Raw genomic sequence first — 17,663 nt, forward strand, 5'->3', positions numbered from 1 at the left:
GACTTCAACGTATGGAGATGATCCAGGTGGGCCTGACCTAATCAGGTAAGTCCTTTAAAAGCAGGGAGTTTCTCTAGGTAGGTGGCAGGTGAATGCTCAGAGATGAAAAGGGTCACAGGGATAGGAAATGAGGACAGCCTCTCAGAAGTTTAGACTGACCCCCACAGACCAAAAAAAAAAAAAAAAAAAAAAAAAAAAAAAAACGGGGGGGGGGGAACCTCAGCTCAGTCCTCCAGCTGCAAAGACCTGAGTTCTTACAGCCAACTGACTGATCCTGAAAATAGATGCTCCTCCCACCCAGTAATCTGGCCTCCAGATCAAAGCCAGCCTGGCCAGTCTTGATTTCAGCCTGGTGAGATCCTAAGTGCAGAACTCAGTTAAGCCCACCCAGACTTCTGCCCTACAGAACTGAGAGATCATAAATGCGTGTTACGTTAAGCTGCTAAATTTGTGGCCATTTAGCATGCACCACAGAAGATGAATACAGTCCCTGAGCCATAGTCACTTGAGGGAGGGGCTAAGCATGGCCACTCCTGAAAGCACCTTCCTTGATAACATCTCTGTGTTCCGGCAGCTGCCATGCTACAGAAACTTCAAGGTGGCAATCCAGGAGGACTTCCTGCAGTGCTCCCTGGGGCAGTCTCTGCCTCCCACAGAACTGGGGAGAAACTTCCCACAGGAATCGATGAATCCCTCTGCCCCCAGGGCCTCGAGCAATACTGTCTAGGCCTGAAAGCAGTCCGTCTCCTGAGGAAAACAGCCCGGCCACCTTAACTTTCAGCTCTGTCTTTCCCCAGACATTCCCAGGCTTGACTGAGAGAGCCTGAGCGAGTATCGCCTTCTGCTTCTTCTCTCCTCTCTCGCATCCCGGCCACAGCCTCAGGGCATCAGAGTCAGACATCCATCCAGTTCCCAGATTTTTGAGGAACAATGTGAGCAAGAGAATGTTATAGACAGCAGGCTCCTGTCCTCGGAAGTTCATATATGGAAGCCTAACCCCCAGGGTGATGGTATTTGGAGGTGGGTCTTTGGGAAGGCTTAGGTTTAGATGAGGTCCTGAGGGTGGGGCCCCACGACGGGATTAGTGCCCTCCTAAGAAGAGGGAGAAGCGAGCCGGCTCTCCCTTGTGAGCACACAGCAAGAAGGCAGCCGCCATTCACAGAACAGGAAACGGGTTCTTACCAGACACTGAATGTGCTGGGACCTTGACCTTGGACTTCGCAGCCTCCAGAACTGTGAGAAATAAATCGTTTAAGCCACCCAGTCTGTGGTGTATTTCTTACAACAGCCTGAACTGAAAAAGACAAAGAATCTCTTCGGTTTTTTTCCCTCCCTGGGGCTGCTGAGAGGCTCCACGAGAGCCTGAGCAGTTTACAGTTCCCAGTTCCCACCTCCAGGAGACCCTGCCTGAGAAGGAAACCAGCCCCGGAAAAGAAGAGGCAGAGTGGGTGATGGGGGAGGGAGGCTGTGGGGGCGACGGCGGGGGGGTCTAGGACTTAGATCCCATCGTTTAAGGTAAGAGTCCGTGCATATTCTTCTTTTCTTTTCTCTATCCTCTTTGGCTTGGGTTTTTGTCATTTACACCGAAAAACTCCCCACAAAATGTGGTTCATTCCTGTACAATTCCTGCTGGCCTCCTCCCCAAGCTCAGTTAGGTCACACCCAGCCTCCCCCTCCACGACCCTTATCCCATCTCACTTGCCGAAAGGGTTGGATCCTGAAAGGGACACTGTTTTCAGTCCCTGCTGAATGTTTGCTTTCTGGCTGATGGAGCTCTTTGCATTTTTTTTTTTTTATTCTTTTACTCACTTTTAATGCTTCGTAATCTTGCATATGTCATCTCTCCGTTGTCCTGGACAAATGCCACCCACATAAAAGTTTCCCAGTGTGCCTCTAATTAAACTTCATGAACTACTTCTTCTGAGAGAACTTCAGCCAGCTACCACGGTCAAAGATTTTATGATCTTTCCAGGCAAGAAGTGAAGGAGAAAGGAAGATGGAGAGGCCCCGTAAACCAACAATCGCCCAAGGTACTCGGTTTGGGAGATGAGACTGTCAAGGGAGAAATAGTACATATAAAAGTAAAAAACGACCTTGGTGCCTGGGCAACCCTGTTTGTGTTGCACTTACACTGGAGGTTCAGAGAAGCTCTACGAGAGCTTTCGGCGGAGAAGAAATGCCACCGTGTCCGAGAAATTACCTCTGCAGACGTGTTTCTTGCACCCAACGAAGAGAGCCGCACGCTGGGTGACCGAGAGAGTGGCTGTGAACCTTAACTCATGATTTGATTCACTCCGCTGCGGCAAAGTCAAACCTATTCTACAGGTGTGTGTGTGGCCGTTGGAAAATTCAAGAAGGAGCGTAATCCTGATGATGTAATCTCAGCGCCCCGTCCGCATTCACCATCACTTACTGGGCACTTTGTAGGCAGCAGGCATCACCAAAGCGTCACAAAAATCTGCAAGGCGAGTCTTAGATCTCTGGTGCATTTCAGGCAGGGTAGAGCATTTACATCAGTTACTAATCGGTGTGTGAGGCATGCTTTGAAACTAAGTCTCTGATTCCAAAATCCTTTTTGGGGGGGGGACCCCTCCACACATGAAATGTCGGGTATACAACTGCTGTTTTCCTAACCCACACCAACATCTTCTACACACACCCACATACACCCAACATGTGCACACACATTTCCCTGCACCAAGGGCTCTTTTTGCTTACAGATTTTTGTGTTCTAAGAGGAAGACCCCAGACACAGCCTGGAGGGTTACGTATCGATCTCTGTGAGAAAATCATGGCAATTTAATCTCCCTTAATTCGCTTAGAAAGTAGTCTAGGACCCAATTCTATCAAAGGAGATACAGTGAGAATACACTGCCAGAACTTCAGGAAAATGTTTCTTAGCTCTTCAAAAAAGAAGAGATGCAAGGAAGAGACAGGCCCTTTTTCCTACTTCTGAACAGCGATGTGTGCTCAGGAGCTACTGCAGCCATTGTGTGATCCTGAGGAAGTGAGAAGGCATGCCGAGGATGACCAGGTAGAAATTTAAAAAAAACAAAAAACCTGGGCTTCTATTAGCATCATTAAAACTCTGAACTGGCCAAGCTAAAAGCTATTCCAACTTGAGATTTAATATCTGAAAAATAAATCCCTTTATTTATTTTATCATTGCGACTTAGATCTGGTGGCTCTTAACAGTCAGACACTTTAACTTTAAGATACTCAGAACATTTCACTGCACACTTGTGAGACTTGGAATAAATAAGGTGCCCGCTGATTTACATTCTATTCCTCTAATCCTTACATTTGACTCCTCCCATCCTGTGGGCCTAAAATAATTTTTTTTTTCCTACAAAAATAAAAGAATGCAGCAACCCAACCCACCACGTGATTATTTGATTAGGTTGCATAAAATTGTAGCATCATCTTGCTGGACTCCTTTATTCCCATGACGGCTTTGAGCAAGCAAGCACAGTGTTACGCAACCCCAAATAACAAGGAATGTTAAGAGGCGTCTAGAAGCTCAGGGTGACCTCCAGCAGACAACCAACAAGAAACTGAAACCCTCAGTCCTGCAGCTGCAAGAAAGTGAATTCTGCCAATGGGGTGGGTTTGGAAGTGGATTCTTCTACAGACAAGCTTCTGGATAAGTCCTCAGCCCTGGCTGGCACAGTAAAGACAGTCTTACAGAGGACCCAGCTAAGTCATGCCGAGACTTCTAACCCCAGAAACTTCGGGGAAAGGAATATATGTCATTTAAACCACTGTACTTGTAGTCATTTGTCGGGCAGCGATGAAAACTACCACAGAAGGTGGCTTGCACAGGCCTAAGAAGAAGCACTTCCAGCAGCTTCCTTGCCCTCCCCCCCCCCACCCCCACCCAGTTCCCTCCTTGACACAACATATTTTGGCAGCTACAGAGTTTGGGAGGAGGATTTGACAGAAGTGAGTCACATCTCAGCTGTTCAATTAAACTAGCATTACCGTTTGCCCCTCTTTATAAAGTGTTAAATACAAAATGGTTAAGAATATTTAGCCCTTGGTAGTACTGAACTAATTACATTTTACAAAAAGCACAGGTTCCCCCACCCCACCCACGAAAAATACCAGTAATTCCTGGGTTTGGTCTACATCCGTTTTTACAACCACTCATATACACAGCCTAAGAAAGTACCTGTGCTTTATTTCTTGCCATCTCTGCCAGGTCACCGTAAAAACCCAGTGTTTGAGAATTCAACAGTGATCACGATGCAAGCCAAAACAGTCAGAATTTCCACGTTTTCTTTTTAATATAAAAATTCCAGAAGATCCGCAGTCAGAAAAATGTGGGTTTAATTCTGGCTGCTCTATAATTCACAAGGTGTATGACTTGAGAAAATTATTTTTCTCCCAGCTTCCTGTCCCTTATCCGAAACACGCAGAGACTAATAATGCCCGCCACATCAGAAGACTTTCACAAAATCATACCAATAAAGTTCTCAGCATGGTTCCAGGCACAGACCATGCAGTCGATAAATAACAATGACTGAAAACATTTAATAAATACAATTATGTGTTAGCTCCTGAACCAAAACTTTACTTCCATTAGTCCATAAAACTTTTATTACAAACATGTAGTTGCATTATACCCATTTTACAGATGGCACCCTAGAAGTGTCACCTTGCAGTGAGCCCTGGAAGGAGCAAGTAACTTACCCAGAGTTCTACAGATCATTAATGAATCAAAAGGAGGCAATTCAGTATCAGAGCCGCCCCCACCATGCTCCTCTCTCCTGCCCGCTGCCCCACTGTTAACTGCTACTCTTCAGTAGAGATGTGATTTCCCTGCACTTTTTTTTTTTTTTTTTTTTTTTAAGAACGGGCCTCTCTGCTAACATTAGGTCCCCTGTATTATCAGGTAATGATACAAGGAGATGTGTCGCAAATTGTCTCGAGATTGCTTTGCTGTAAGTAACTTAGGTCTCCTTAGGTTTTTTACTTTTCTTTTAAAGGGACAGATCTGGGCTTCTTCTCAATTTTAATCACTGTTCTTCTCATCGGATATAACCTTCAAATGGAAGTTACAAAATATCCAAATATAAATTAGTGGAGTCATTGGGCACTCCAGCTGAATCGTCATTTTCCTTCACACTTGCCCCGAAGGAGACTCCCTCCTCTTTCTCCACCCACTCCCACCCACCCTAATTCACTCACACAGAGTAGGAAGAAGAATTTTGTGGATCTCACCCCACCCTCTATTTGCATCTGAATAAACAGATTCCTCCTGAGTGAACTTTAAAGAACCAAAAAAAAAAAAAAAAAAAAAAAAAAAAAATGCAAAACACAGAAGCCAGAAAGACTAAAATACAATGATTTTGAATGGGAGGAGAGGGAGAGTCTGGTCCAGATAACTGTATATTAGTCATGAGTTTCATATATATCATAAATATTTCCTTCTGCTTTCGCCCACCGAGGTGGAAAATTGATTGACCTGCTCTGCCAAGGAGCATTGTGTCTGTTCTCTGTAATCCACTGGCGATCTTAATTGATGGAGAACTGACTGTCTCTGGCTGGACACATAATCAGAACCCTAGTCCTATTAAGTATTTTCTGCTGCAGGAGGATGAGGAAAACAATCTTCAGGTGTTACACTGAAGAATTTCATTAAATTATCTCTCCAACCTGCCCTCAAACCAATCCAGCAGCTTATTAATTTTGTAAACCTAGATGTCGTTCATTTAAGGCAGGACACTCAGGTATTAAATTCTACTGATCATACAGGACGGACCAGTTTAAAAAGAATCTACTTTTTCACAGAACTTAAATTTAGAATTTGCCATGAATATTTGCATCTTGCCTCCTCAGCATTTATTTACCACCTACCCTCCCCCATTTTTTCCAACCATCTATGGATTTTAAAGGGAATCTTCCCACTTTCCATTCTCAACATCCATGACCAATCCCCAGAACTGGATCAAACAGCAGAACAACTTGTCCTGAGCAGACTCGGATTTGGGCATCATGTTATCTAAGCCCAATGAAAGTGACCAATGAAAGTGATCATGATCTAAGACCAATGAAAGTGGAGAGTGGGGCTTTGCCTAGAAATAATGGGGAGAAAGGGCTCATGTTTCTTTACTAGATTTGACCTTGGAAGGATAAGGGCTCACGTTTCTTTGCTGGATTTGACCTCAGAAGGATTTTAGCCTCGGGTTGTTATGGCAACCATGCTGCAAATAAAAAAGAAAGGTTGTCTGACTTGAGTGATGAAGAAAGAGAAGGGCGCAACTTTTGTCAGTTTGAGTACCTGCATCCAGCCTGACCCGAACTGGATTTTGCCCTGTTCTGTTCAACTGTGCAAGCCAGCAAATTTAATTTCTCTGCCTAGGACAACTGGAATAGATATTTTGACACTTGCCACTAAAGGAGAGCTAAAAGATATAATGTGCAAATTCCTTGTTCATTTAGATTAAAGCAAACAAACAAAAAGATGCCCCAGTGCACATCTGATAGGCATGGCTGGAAGCACTTGTTTAAAAAAAAATATTTATTTTTGAGGCGGGGAGAGAGAGAGAGTGGGGGGGGGCGGGGCACAGAAAGAGGGGGAGAGAGAATCCCTTGCTATCAGCGCAGAGCCTGATACAGGGCTCGAACCCATGAACTGTGAGATCATGACCTGAGCCAAAAACAAGAGTCAGACACTTGACCGACTGAGCCACCCAGGTGCCCCCTGAAAGCACTCTCTGTCAGAAGCTCCCTACCCTAAGTTCTGACTGTTTCGTCCATCTGATTCATATGACCCATAGAGCATGAGCTAAAAGTTCAGTCTATGCAGCTAGACCAGCTGACTCAAATCCCGTTTCACCAACAAGCCCTTTCTCCCCGCTGTGCTCCAGTCTCCCATCTATAATACAAGTATATTCCTCCTAAGGGTGTTATAAGGCGAGAATGGGCTAATTTATGAGAACCATAAATGAATAAATGAATAAAATGTCAGTCTTAAAATCTCATTTCACCTGAGAGTTGTCATATTTATAATAAATGTTCTATACCAACTGACATGAATATATATCGACCATGGATACCAATTTTTTTAATTTTTAAACATGTACTTCCTTGTCTAATATCACCTCTTCCTTGCTAGGTACCCACTGCCATTTTGCTCCCCATGGTCCCCCATACCAAATTTACATCTAAAAGAAACTCATAGAAATTGTTTCCCCGCTTCTTCCCATTCTGTCCCAAACAAATTAAACTTAGAAAGGCACTTATAAAGGGAGTCACACGCATGAAAACAGGTGGTTATAGTTAATGCACTGATCTTACTCTCTATGTATATATCCATGTGTTTAAAAATTAAGAACGTACCCTAACACAGAGGACTAGGTCAACAATATTAGAGGCTGAGGGACCCGAAATGGATTCATGGAACAGTTTTTTGTGACAGAGGGAAATTACCAGGATACAAGAAATAATTCTGCTTAAGTGGTCCCCTTTTTAGGACCTACTTGGATCCATGATCCCAAATAAACCTTTCTAGTTAAGGGGCTTAATTAGCACAGCCCATCATTAATCATCCTATACCACCACACTTATTAGCATCTACTTGTGTGACAGGCACTCTGAGGGGGGAGGTACAAAAAAGACTAGTGTATTATCCTTATCATGAAGTTGCTCCCACTGTAGTGGAGAAGACAAAACCCAAATAATATGAAAGCAATGTGATAAGATATTTCAATAAATACATTCCGATTCTCTCCTAGGAGCTGTATTAAATGCTAGTGATCCTAAGACGAACTTTCACATAAATCGCATCCTTGAACTCACGGCCACATGTCTGTGACCTATGCAATATGGTAAAGCCACTTAGAGCACACTACTGTGGCACAGAGGAAGCAGTCGGTGAGGTCTTTAAAGAGGAGACTGGCTCGAAGGATTGGCCAAATTCTGTAATAGATTGTTAATAGGACGCTCTCTGGCGACAGGTGGTTTAAGAAGGTTTTGAGTGTTCTCAGACTAATGGGAAAACTAATCATGACTGGGATCCCCCATGTTTAGGATGGCCCTTAATAAATAAATCTCAGCTTAACATGAAAAACACAACTTCATGTCTTCCTATCCCCGTGAGCATAAATTTTACTGGCTGAGAAGCCATCTTTACAGAACTTGGTGAAAAGACCCACTCATGAAATAGATGTCAGCTTCCCTTCACATAAGGCAGCCTCACTGAGCAGAAAGGAAAGACCACAAGACTTCACAGGCTGAAAATCACATGAAATCCAAGAAGTCTGTAGAGTCTATGCTCCATAAACAAAATTAAAGGTTTATCACAAGATAGGGTTACATGTTTGCAGAAAAGGGCTTGGCATCCTTATAAATCAATGAGCAGAAAAGGAACACTCCCAGAATAGAAACTCCAGAACAGGGCCTGAGTCTGTCCGATGTGCTTATGTCCTTGGTGCTGAACCAAATGACCAGCACAGACTAGGTGTAGTCCCTGCATAGAGCCCTGATTTTTAATCCAAATTATTGATGATTTACAGACTATCATTTCCAGAATGAAGAGGGAAAAATGATCTCTCAAATGCCATGGTGGAAATACAATTTGATATGAACGGTAGAGCTTTACAGAGAGCAAATTGGCAGTATGTATCGAAAGCTTTGAACATGTGCTTCGTCATCATTTCCATCATCGTCATTATCATATAAGCTCAATACCTTTGAGCTGACAAGACAGGCACTGTGCTGCCACATACTTAATATGCATGAGTTCATTTGATCCTCATCACAGCCTAAGGTGCTACATACTCATATTAACTCCAGGCTTACATGCAAGAAAGCATTCTTGGAAACACACGTGTGCAAGCAAGTGGTAAAACCAAAACTCTAACACGTCCACTTCCGATTTGAGACTGAAGCATCTCACCACTATGGTACATTGTCCCCAAACAGATAATATAATGCATTTTTTTAATGGTGTGGTACCATTTCTACTAATTAGATGAGAATAATTAAGTCTGTGCTTCAAAATCCAGTCAAAGTGTAAGTTTTGCTTAACATTCTTGCCTCGTCCTTCTGTGTCTTGCTAAAATTATATTACGTGAGCCTTTTTTTTTTTTTTTTTTGCAAAAATGTTATTTCCCACTCAACAGTTTGGAGAATTTGGGGGGGGGGGGCAAGAAACAGCTTAAAATTAAATATCAGGCACCCTATCTGTTAAAATCTATTGGTGCTCCACACTGTAGACCCCCTACCAGCTGTCTCTCTTCTTGGATCACCATGCCATTATTTTCTAGAATGAGCTTCTTCCATACCTAGTGACTCCTCTCATTTGTTCTTATATTGACATCTGCAGACCCCTACTTTTGGTAAATAGACCATTCAGTGAACTGGCTTTCAGTGAACTAGCCCATATTTTCTACTCTAGGGCCACCAAGGGAAAACATACTGAGTTACTTCATTATGCAGAACAATTGACCTCCTTCAACTCAGTCACTCCATTTTAGATCAGACTCTGAGATTGGCTAAATAATTTATGGTATAGTAATACAACAGAATATTGCAGAGCAAATAAAAATTATATTGTACAAGACCAGTTAATAATCTGGCAAGACATTTCAAATATACTAAGTGAATAAATAAACTAAGGTTACAAAAAGGAGCAAATATATTACAACATTTCAAAGGAAAAATTTAAGTGGCATTTGTGTTTCTAATGATATACATCACAGTTTTTAATAATAGTTTTTTCTGCATTGTGGGATTATAGGCTTTTGTTCAAACCTATATAAATACACACATAGATATGTACAACTGCATACCTTGATGAAACCTGGAAGAAAATTCAAAATACTTACCTGCATTGTCTAATTATTCTAAAATAAATGCTTTAGGATGTGACTCCACCAGGACAGGAATTTTTGTCTGTATCCCCATTCTCTAGAATTGTCCCTGAAATGTCATAGGCACTTAACCATTTTTGAATGAATAAACATATATTCTTTTATAATATCTATTTTTTCATTAAATGATGCTGAGACAATTAATCATCTGTCAAGTAAAAGAACTGGGCGCCTACAGTGTGCCATGTGCCAAAAACTAACTGCAAATAGATACAAGGCTTGGACGTAAACTACGAGTCTCTTGTCCTAACTCCAATCTATTCCTGACACAGTCCGTGTGATCTTTCTGCAACACACTCTTGGTCGTATCACTGCTCTATGTAAAAACTTGGAAGGCTTTCCCACTGCATTGGTATCAAAGTTCAAAATGTACAATAAACTCAGCACAGCCTCGACGGTCTGCATGGTATGCTACCCGTCCACCACCCCAACTGTTGATGAACCCAACTGCATATTTGAATGAGATTTTTCCCTCCTTCTCTGACAGCTCAAGACCCTTGGCCTTAGGGACTTCCCACATGCCATTTCCTCCGGAAATGCCTCCCAACAGAATCCTCGTACCTAACCAATCACTCCTCATTTCTCAAATGGGACTTCCTGGATATTTGCATGGTTTCAAAGTATCACCCCACAAAACACACAGTTATTAAAGAGGGGAAAACAGTAACTCCCTAGTACAAAATTGGCAGACACCTCCTTAATCAAGTGGCAAATCTTCCCGAGGGTACAGACAGAAAAGAACACATTACTCCTATAGTGTTCCCCCCACAAATGCATAACATGAAGTAATCACAAGAAAGCATCATCAAACCCAAACAGAGATATTCTATGTACAGCCAGTGCTGTTTGAGAACAGCGAGGTCATGAGGTGCCTGGGTGGCTCAGTCGGTTGAGCATCCGACTTCGGCTCAGGTCATGATCTCACGGTTCGTGGGTTCGGGCCCCGTGTCAGGCTCTGTGCTGACAACATAGAGCCTGGATCCTGCTTCGAATTGTGTCTCCCTCTCTCTCTTCTCCTCCCCCGCTCATGCTCTCTCTCTCTCTCTCTCTCTCCTTCAAAAACTAAATAAAAAACATTAAAAAAAATAAAAGAACAGCGAGGTCGTGAAACAAAAATACTGAAGAACTCTTCCAGATTAAAGGAGATTAAAGAGACTTGACAAATAAATGGAATGCAGAATTCTAGACTGAACCCCAGACCACGGAAAGGACAATGGTGGGACAACTGGAAAAATGTGAAAAGGTATGTTTACTGAGCTACACAGTTACTGCTGTTGTTAATTTCCTGTTTTGTAATTTGTACTCTGGTTATAGGAGAGAATATCCTTGTTTTCTAGAAAACACACATTGAAATCTTTATAAGTGAAATGGCATCATTTCTTCAACTCACTCTCAAACATTTGAGAAAATAAAATATATAGATAAATACGTGTATATACACACACACACGAGTGCATGCATACACAAATGCACACACACCCAGGGGCAGGTCTAGATTATAAGGCAATGTACTAAAATGTTAATATTTGGGGAATCTAGACAAAGGGGATATAAAAATTCCTTATTCTATTTTTGCAGGATTTTAAGTTAACCCTTTTATTTTGAGATAATTATAGATGTAAATTTAGTTATAAGAAATAATACGGAGAGATGTCTCACACACTTTATCCAGTTTCCCCTAATGGTACTATGTTGTAAAACCATAGCACGGGGGCAACTCGGTGATTCAGTCAGTTAAGCGACTGAGTCCTGATTTCGGCTCAGGTCATGATCTCATGGTTGTGAGATCGAGCCCTGAGTCAGGCTCCGTGCTGGGGGTGGAGCCTGCTTGGGATTCTTTCTCTCTCTCCCTCCCTCTGCTCCTCCCCTGCTCACGAGTGTATGTACTTTCTCTATTTCTCTCTTAAATAAATAAATACATACATACATACATACATACATAATAGTAGAATAGCACAGCCAGCCTATTGATACTGATGCAGTTGAGACACAGAACTTTATCAGCATCATGTTCCTCATTGACCTTTGATAGCCATACCCCTTTCCCACTCACTGGCCTCTCTGACCCCCATTAACCACTAATCTTTTCTCCATCTCTACAATGTGCTCCTTCTAAGAATATTCAAAAAAAAAAAAAAACCAGAATCATACAGTCTGCATGCTTTTGGATTGACTTTTCATAATTCCCTCAGCATAATTCCCTGGCGATTCATCCAGGCTGTGGTTGATATCAACAGTTTGTTACTTTCATTGCTGAGTAGTATTCCATGGTATAGACATATTAGTTTGCTTAAGGTAACTGAATATTTGGGGTTTTCTTTTCAACTTTGTGCTGCTATGAATAAAGCTGCTAGAAACATAAATGTACAGATTTTTTTAATTGAGCATAGGTCTTCATTTATTTCAGATAAATGCCCAGGAGAGTAATTGCTGGGTCATAGGATGGTCACATGTTTGTTTGTTTGTTTGAAGTTTTTTTTAAATTTGTTTTCAGAGAGCGTGAGTGTGAGCAGGGGAGAGAGACAGACAGAGGGAGAGAGAGAATCTCAAGCAGGCTCTCACTGTCAGCACAGAGCCCTATGTGGAGCTCGAACCCATGAACCCTGAGATCAGGACCTGAGCCAAAATCAAGAGTCAGACACTTAACTGACTGAGCCACCCAAACACCCCCTCACACGTTTTGTTTTTTGGTTTTTTAAGAAACTGCCCCTTTGTTTTCCAGAGTGGCTATACCACTCAGCAATGTATAAGTAATCCAGATTCTCCCCATCCTTGCCTCTATTTGGTATTGCCACTTTTTTTTTTAATTATAGCCATTGTAATAGATATATAGTAGCTTATTGTGGTTCTAATCTGCATGTCCTTAAGAGCTAATGTTGAATATTTCTTCATATGGTTATTTTCCGTCTACATATCTTCTTTCCCTCTTGGACTATTATAAACAATGCTTCTAAAAATGTCCATGTTAAAGGCTCTGTGTAGACATTTTTCTTAATTCTCTTGGATATAAACCTAAGAGCAGAATTATGGGGTCATAGGGTAACCCTATTTTTAACATTTTGAGAAACTACTAAACTGTTCTCAAAAGTGAACTGTACCAATTTCACGTTCCCACCAGCAGGTATTAAGGTTTCAATTTTCCCAAACCCTCACCAAATCTTTTTGTCTGTCTTTTGATTTTATCTATTCTAGTGACTATGAAGCAGCATCTCACCACAGTTTTACTTTGCATTTTCCTTATGATCAATGAAGCTGAGCAGATTGTCATACGTTGACTGGTTATTCAGACATCTTCCTTGGAAAAACAGCTAGTCAAATCATTTGCCCACTTTTTTTAAGTGTTTTTTTTAATGTTTATTAATTTTTGAGAGAGAGAGAGACTGTGCACAAGCAAGGGAGAGAGAGAGAGGGGGACACACAAAATCCGAAGCAGGCACCAGGCTCTGAGCTGTCAGCACAGAGCATGACATGGGGATGAAACTCACCAACCCTGAGATCATGACCTGAGCCCAGGTCAGACACTTAACCAACTGAGCCACCTAGGCACCCCTCATTTGCCCACTTTTTATTTAATATAAATTATATTAAATAATTTATATTATTTATTTACATTATTATATTTATATTATATTATTATATTAATTTATATTGTAACTATCAAGTTAGCTAACATACAGTATACACATAGTGTGTCCTTGGTTTTGGGGGTAGATTCCCGGGGTTCATTGCTTCCATATACTACCCAGTGCTCATTCCAACAAGTGCCCTCCTCCATGCCCGTCACCCATTTCCCCCCTCCCCTGCCCCAACCAACCCTCAGTTCTCTGTATTTAAGAGTTTCTTATGATTTGCCTCCCTCTCTGTTTGAAACTATTTTAACCCTTCCCCTCCCCCATGGTCTTCTGTTAAGTTTCTCAAGTTCCACGTGAGTGAAAACATGTTTTTCTCTGACTGACTTATTTCACTTAGCGTAATACCTTCCAGTTCCATCCGCACTGTTGCAAATGGAAGGATTTCATTCTTTCTCATTGCAAAGCAGTGTTCCATCGTATATATAAACCACATCTTCTTTATCCATTCATCAGTTGATGGACATTTAGGCTCTTTCCATAATTTGGCTGTTGTTAAGCGCTGCTGTAAACATTGGGGTACATGTGCCCCTATGAATCAGCACTCCTGTATCCCTTGGATAAATTCCTAGTAGTGCTATTGCTGGGTCATAGGGTAGTTCTAATTTTTTGAGGAACCTGTCTTCCAGGGTGGCTGCCCTAGTTTGCATTCCCACCAACAGTGCAGGAGGGTTCCCATTTCTCCACACCCTCACCAACATCTGTTGTTGCCGGAGTTGTTAATTTTAGCCACTCAGACTGGTGTGAGGTGGTATCTCAGTGTGGTTTTGATTTGTATTTCCCTGATGGTGAGTGATGTTGAGCATCTTTTCATGTGTCTGTTGATCATCTGGATGTCTTCTTTGGAAAAGTGTCTATTCATGTCTTTTGCCCATTTCTTCACTGGATTACTTGTTTTTCGGGTGTTGAGTTTGGTAAGTTCTTTATAGATTTTGGATACTAACCTTTTATCCAATATGTCATTTGCAAATATTTTTTTCCCATTCCATCAGCTGTCTTTTAGTTTTGCTGACTGTGTCCTTTGCAGTGCAGAAGATTTCTATCTTGATGAGTTCCCAATAGTTCATTTTTGCTTTTAATTCCCTTGCCTTTGGAGATGTGCCAAGTAAGAAATTGCTGCAGCTGAGGCCAAAGGGGTTGTTGCCTGTTTTCTCCTCTAGGGTTTTGATGGTTTCCTGTCTCACATTTAGGTCTTTCATCCATTTCAAGTTTATTTTTGTGAATGGTGTAAGAAAGTGGTCCAGGTTCATTCTTCTGCATGTCGCTGTCCAGTTTTCCCAGCACCATTTGTTAAAGAGACTGTCTTTTTTCCATTGGATACCCTTTCCTGTTTGTCAAAGATTAGTTGGCCATATGTTTCTGGGTCCAATTCTGGGCTCTCTATTCTATTCCATTGGTCTATGTGTCTATTTTTTGTGCCAATACCATACTGTCTTGATGATTACAGCCTTGTAGTAGAGGCTGAAGTCCAGGATTGTGATGCCTCCCACTTTGGTTTTCTTTTTCAACATAACTTTGGCTATTCAGGGTCTTTTGTGGTTCCATACACATTTTAGGATTTTTGTTCTAGCTTTGAGAAGAATGACGGTGCAATTTTGATTTGGATTGCATTGAATGTGTAGATTGTTTTGGGTAGTGTTGACATTTTAACAATATTTTTTCTTCCCAACTATGAGTACACCCACTTTTTAAATGGGTTACCCTGTCTTCTTATTACTGAGTTGTAGGAGTTCACTATATATTCTGGATTCAAGTCCCTTAATTATTTGATTTGCAAATATTTTCTTCTAGCCTATGATTTATTTTACTTCACTTTCTTGGTTTTTGTCTTTTGAAGGACATTTTGAATTTTTACAAAATTCACAGGTATTTTTTTTATGTATTTTTAAAATTTATTTATTTAAATTCAGGTTAGTTAACAACACAGTGTAGTATTGGTTTCAGGAATAGAACCCAGTGATTCATCACTTACATATAATACTCAGTGCCCATCTGAACAAGTACTCTCCTTAATGCCCATCCCCCATTTAGCCCATCCCCCCACCCATCTCTCCTGCAGCAATCCTCAGTTTGTTCTCTGTATTTAAGAGTCTCTTAATGGTTTGCCTTCCTCTCTGTTTTTATTTTTCCTTCCCTTCCCTTATGGTCATCTGTTGTGTTTATTAAATTCCACATATTTGTGAAATCATATGATATTTGTCTTTCTCTGCCTGACTTACTTCACTTAGCATAATACACTCTACTTCTATCCGTGTTGTTGCAAATGGCAAGATTTCATTTTTTTTTTAATCTCCAAGTAGTATTCCATTGTAGGATAGGTAGGTAGATAGATAGATACACATCAGAGGTATTTTTGATTTATATATATAAGAAAAAATACGTATAATTTATATTTGTATATATATGTGAAAATAACTATTTGAAAAAGACAAACTGAAATATAAACGTGTATTTGTGACAAAGTTGGCTTAAGATCACAGAGCTCAAGTAAACACAACATACAGTTAGTTATAAGGGAAGCAGTCATAAAGAGTACCCATATCAATGTATCCATTCGAAGCCTCATTATGAAATATGTGGCATTTTCATATACACAAATCCCTGAGCCTGATATAATATCACTATCCTACCAGTTAACATGAGCTTTCACCCAGTTTAAAAGTCAATCTTCTATGTGAACCATAAGGAATGACACTAATGAGGACCACATAGGATACTAAGAAGCCAATAGTAAGTAGAGATATTTTTGTTATAATTGAAGTCCACTGAGATATTCTTATTAAAACCTGAAACTTTTCACACCAGGAATCTTTTTACTATTTATTAGGTCATCTTTTGAAAAAGGTGTGTATGAAGTGAAAAACAAAATAACATTTCTCCTATAAAAAAAAATTATCCTGAAATGGAGAAACACCTATCACAAATAAACCTAATAAAAAAATTGTATTTCAAGTCCAATTTATGAAAGTCCCTAGAGAAACAATATTCTTTAAGTTTTTTTTTAAATGAGTAGCAAACTGATGTTACCAATACCACACCTGTTTTCAGCAATGAATATATATTTAAGAATTTGAACACTGAAAATAATGGCAAGTGGATATTCAAAAAACATTTAGAAAATTAGCCTTTAAAATTGTTTTTCCTCAGAAAAAAAAATCATCTTGAATCATCAACGAAGAATAATATCGCAGCCCATCTTTTCTCAGTACCTACGAAATGGAGAACTAAGCCAATGTTAGTTCCATTCAAGAAATGTAAAAAGCCAATAGTTAGATGAGAAATTGCGTGCAGATGGTCTTATCTAGAAGAAGGATACTGTGCCCTAAAAATGAAAACCAGACTATAATTCCACTAGGAAACTGTTCAAATGACCCTATCAATAATTTATACACTGTGAGGTTGAATGAAATACTTTATTTTAACAAAGAACACTTGGTGTTGCATGTTTAATAAGGAACGAGCATATTTGGATATGTTATAAAATGTTATCCTACATTGCCTTGCTTTTTTCTCTTCAAATAGTCATTAATAAATTATCACACTCACTTAAACTGAACATCAGTTTATAAAGTTCCAATTATTAGCGTAATTATTTGGGGATAATCCCTGGATATTTGCTGACCTGGAGATACAATATTTGTTCAGTGAGGCAAAGTGGCATTGTCCTAGGATATGTCTTTTAAACATCTACAATTTGAGATGAAGTCTTTCCCCTGTCAAATATTATTGGCTATTTGATGAGCAAATTCCATATGAAGCATTAGTCTTGACTGCCCCCTTTTCAATCTTATATTCAACAGATTTGTGAAACACTAAGTGCCTGGAAGTGGGTATGTTACCAATGCTTGTAGAAGACTTACTAATGTAACATTTTAAACACTATGTATATATTCATAGAATAACTCTGTCTGAATGAAAATTAGTTACTTCATTTTAAGAAGCATAAAGAGAATCAGTAGCTTTCTCAAGGGGTCATACCTAGTAAATGGTGAAGTAGGTTTTTTGTCTTTAGAGCTCAACTTGTAACAACCACACCATACCATCTCCTTATTAAAAATTTAAGTGTCTGGCAAGTAAATGCAAGTCTACAGTCCTTTATCGGAAACCCAAGGGGCAGAATTTGATTCTATGTTGAGAACTTGTCAATTCCAGAAGA

This window comes from Lynx canadensis, chromosome A3, assembly GCF_007474595.2.
Source record: "Lynx canadensis isolate LIC74 chromosome A3, mLynCan4.pri.v2, whole genome shotgun sequence".
In the NCBI taxonomy this organism is placed as follows: Eukaryota; Metazoa; Chordata; class Mammalia; order Carnivora; family Felidae; genus Lynx; species Lynx canadensis.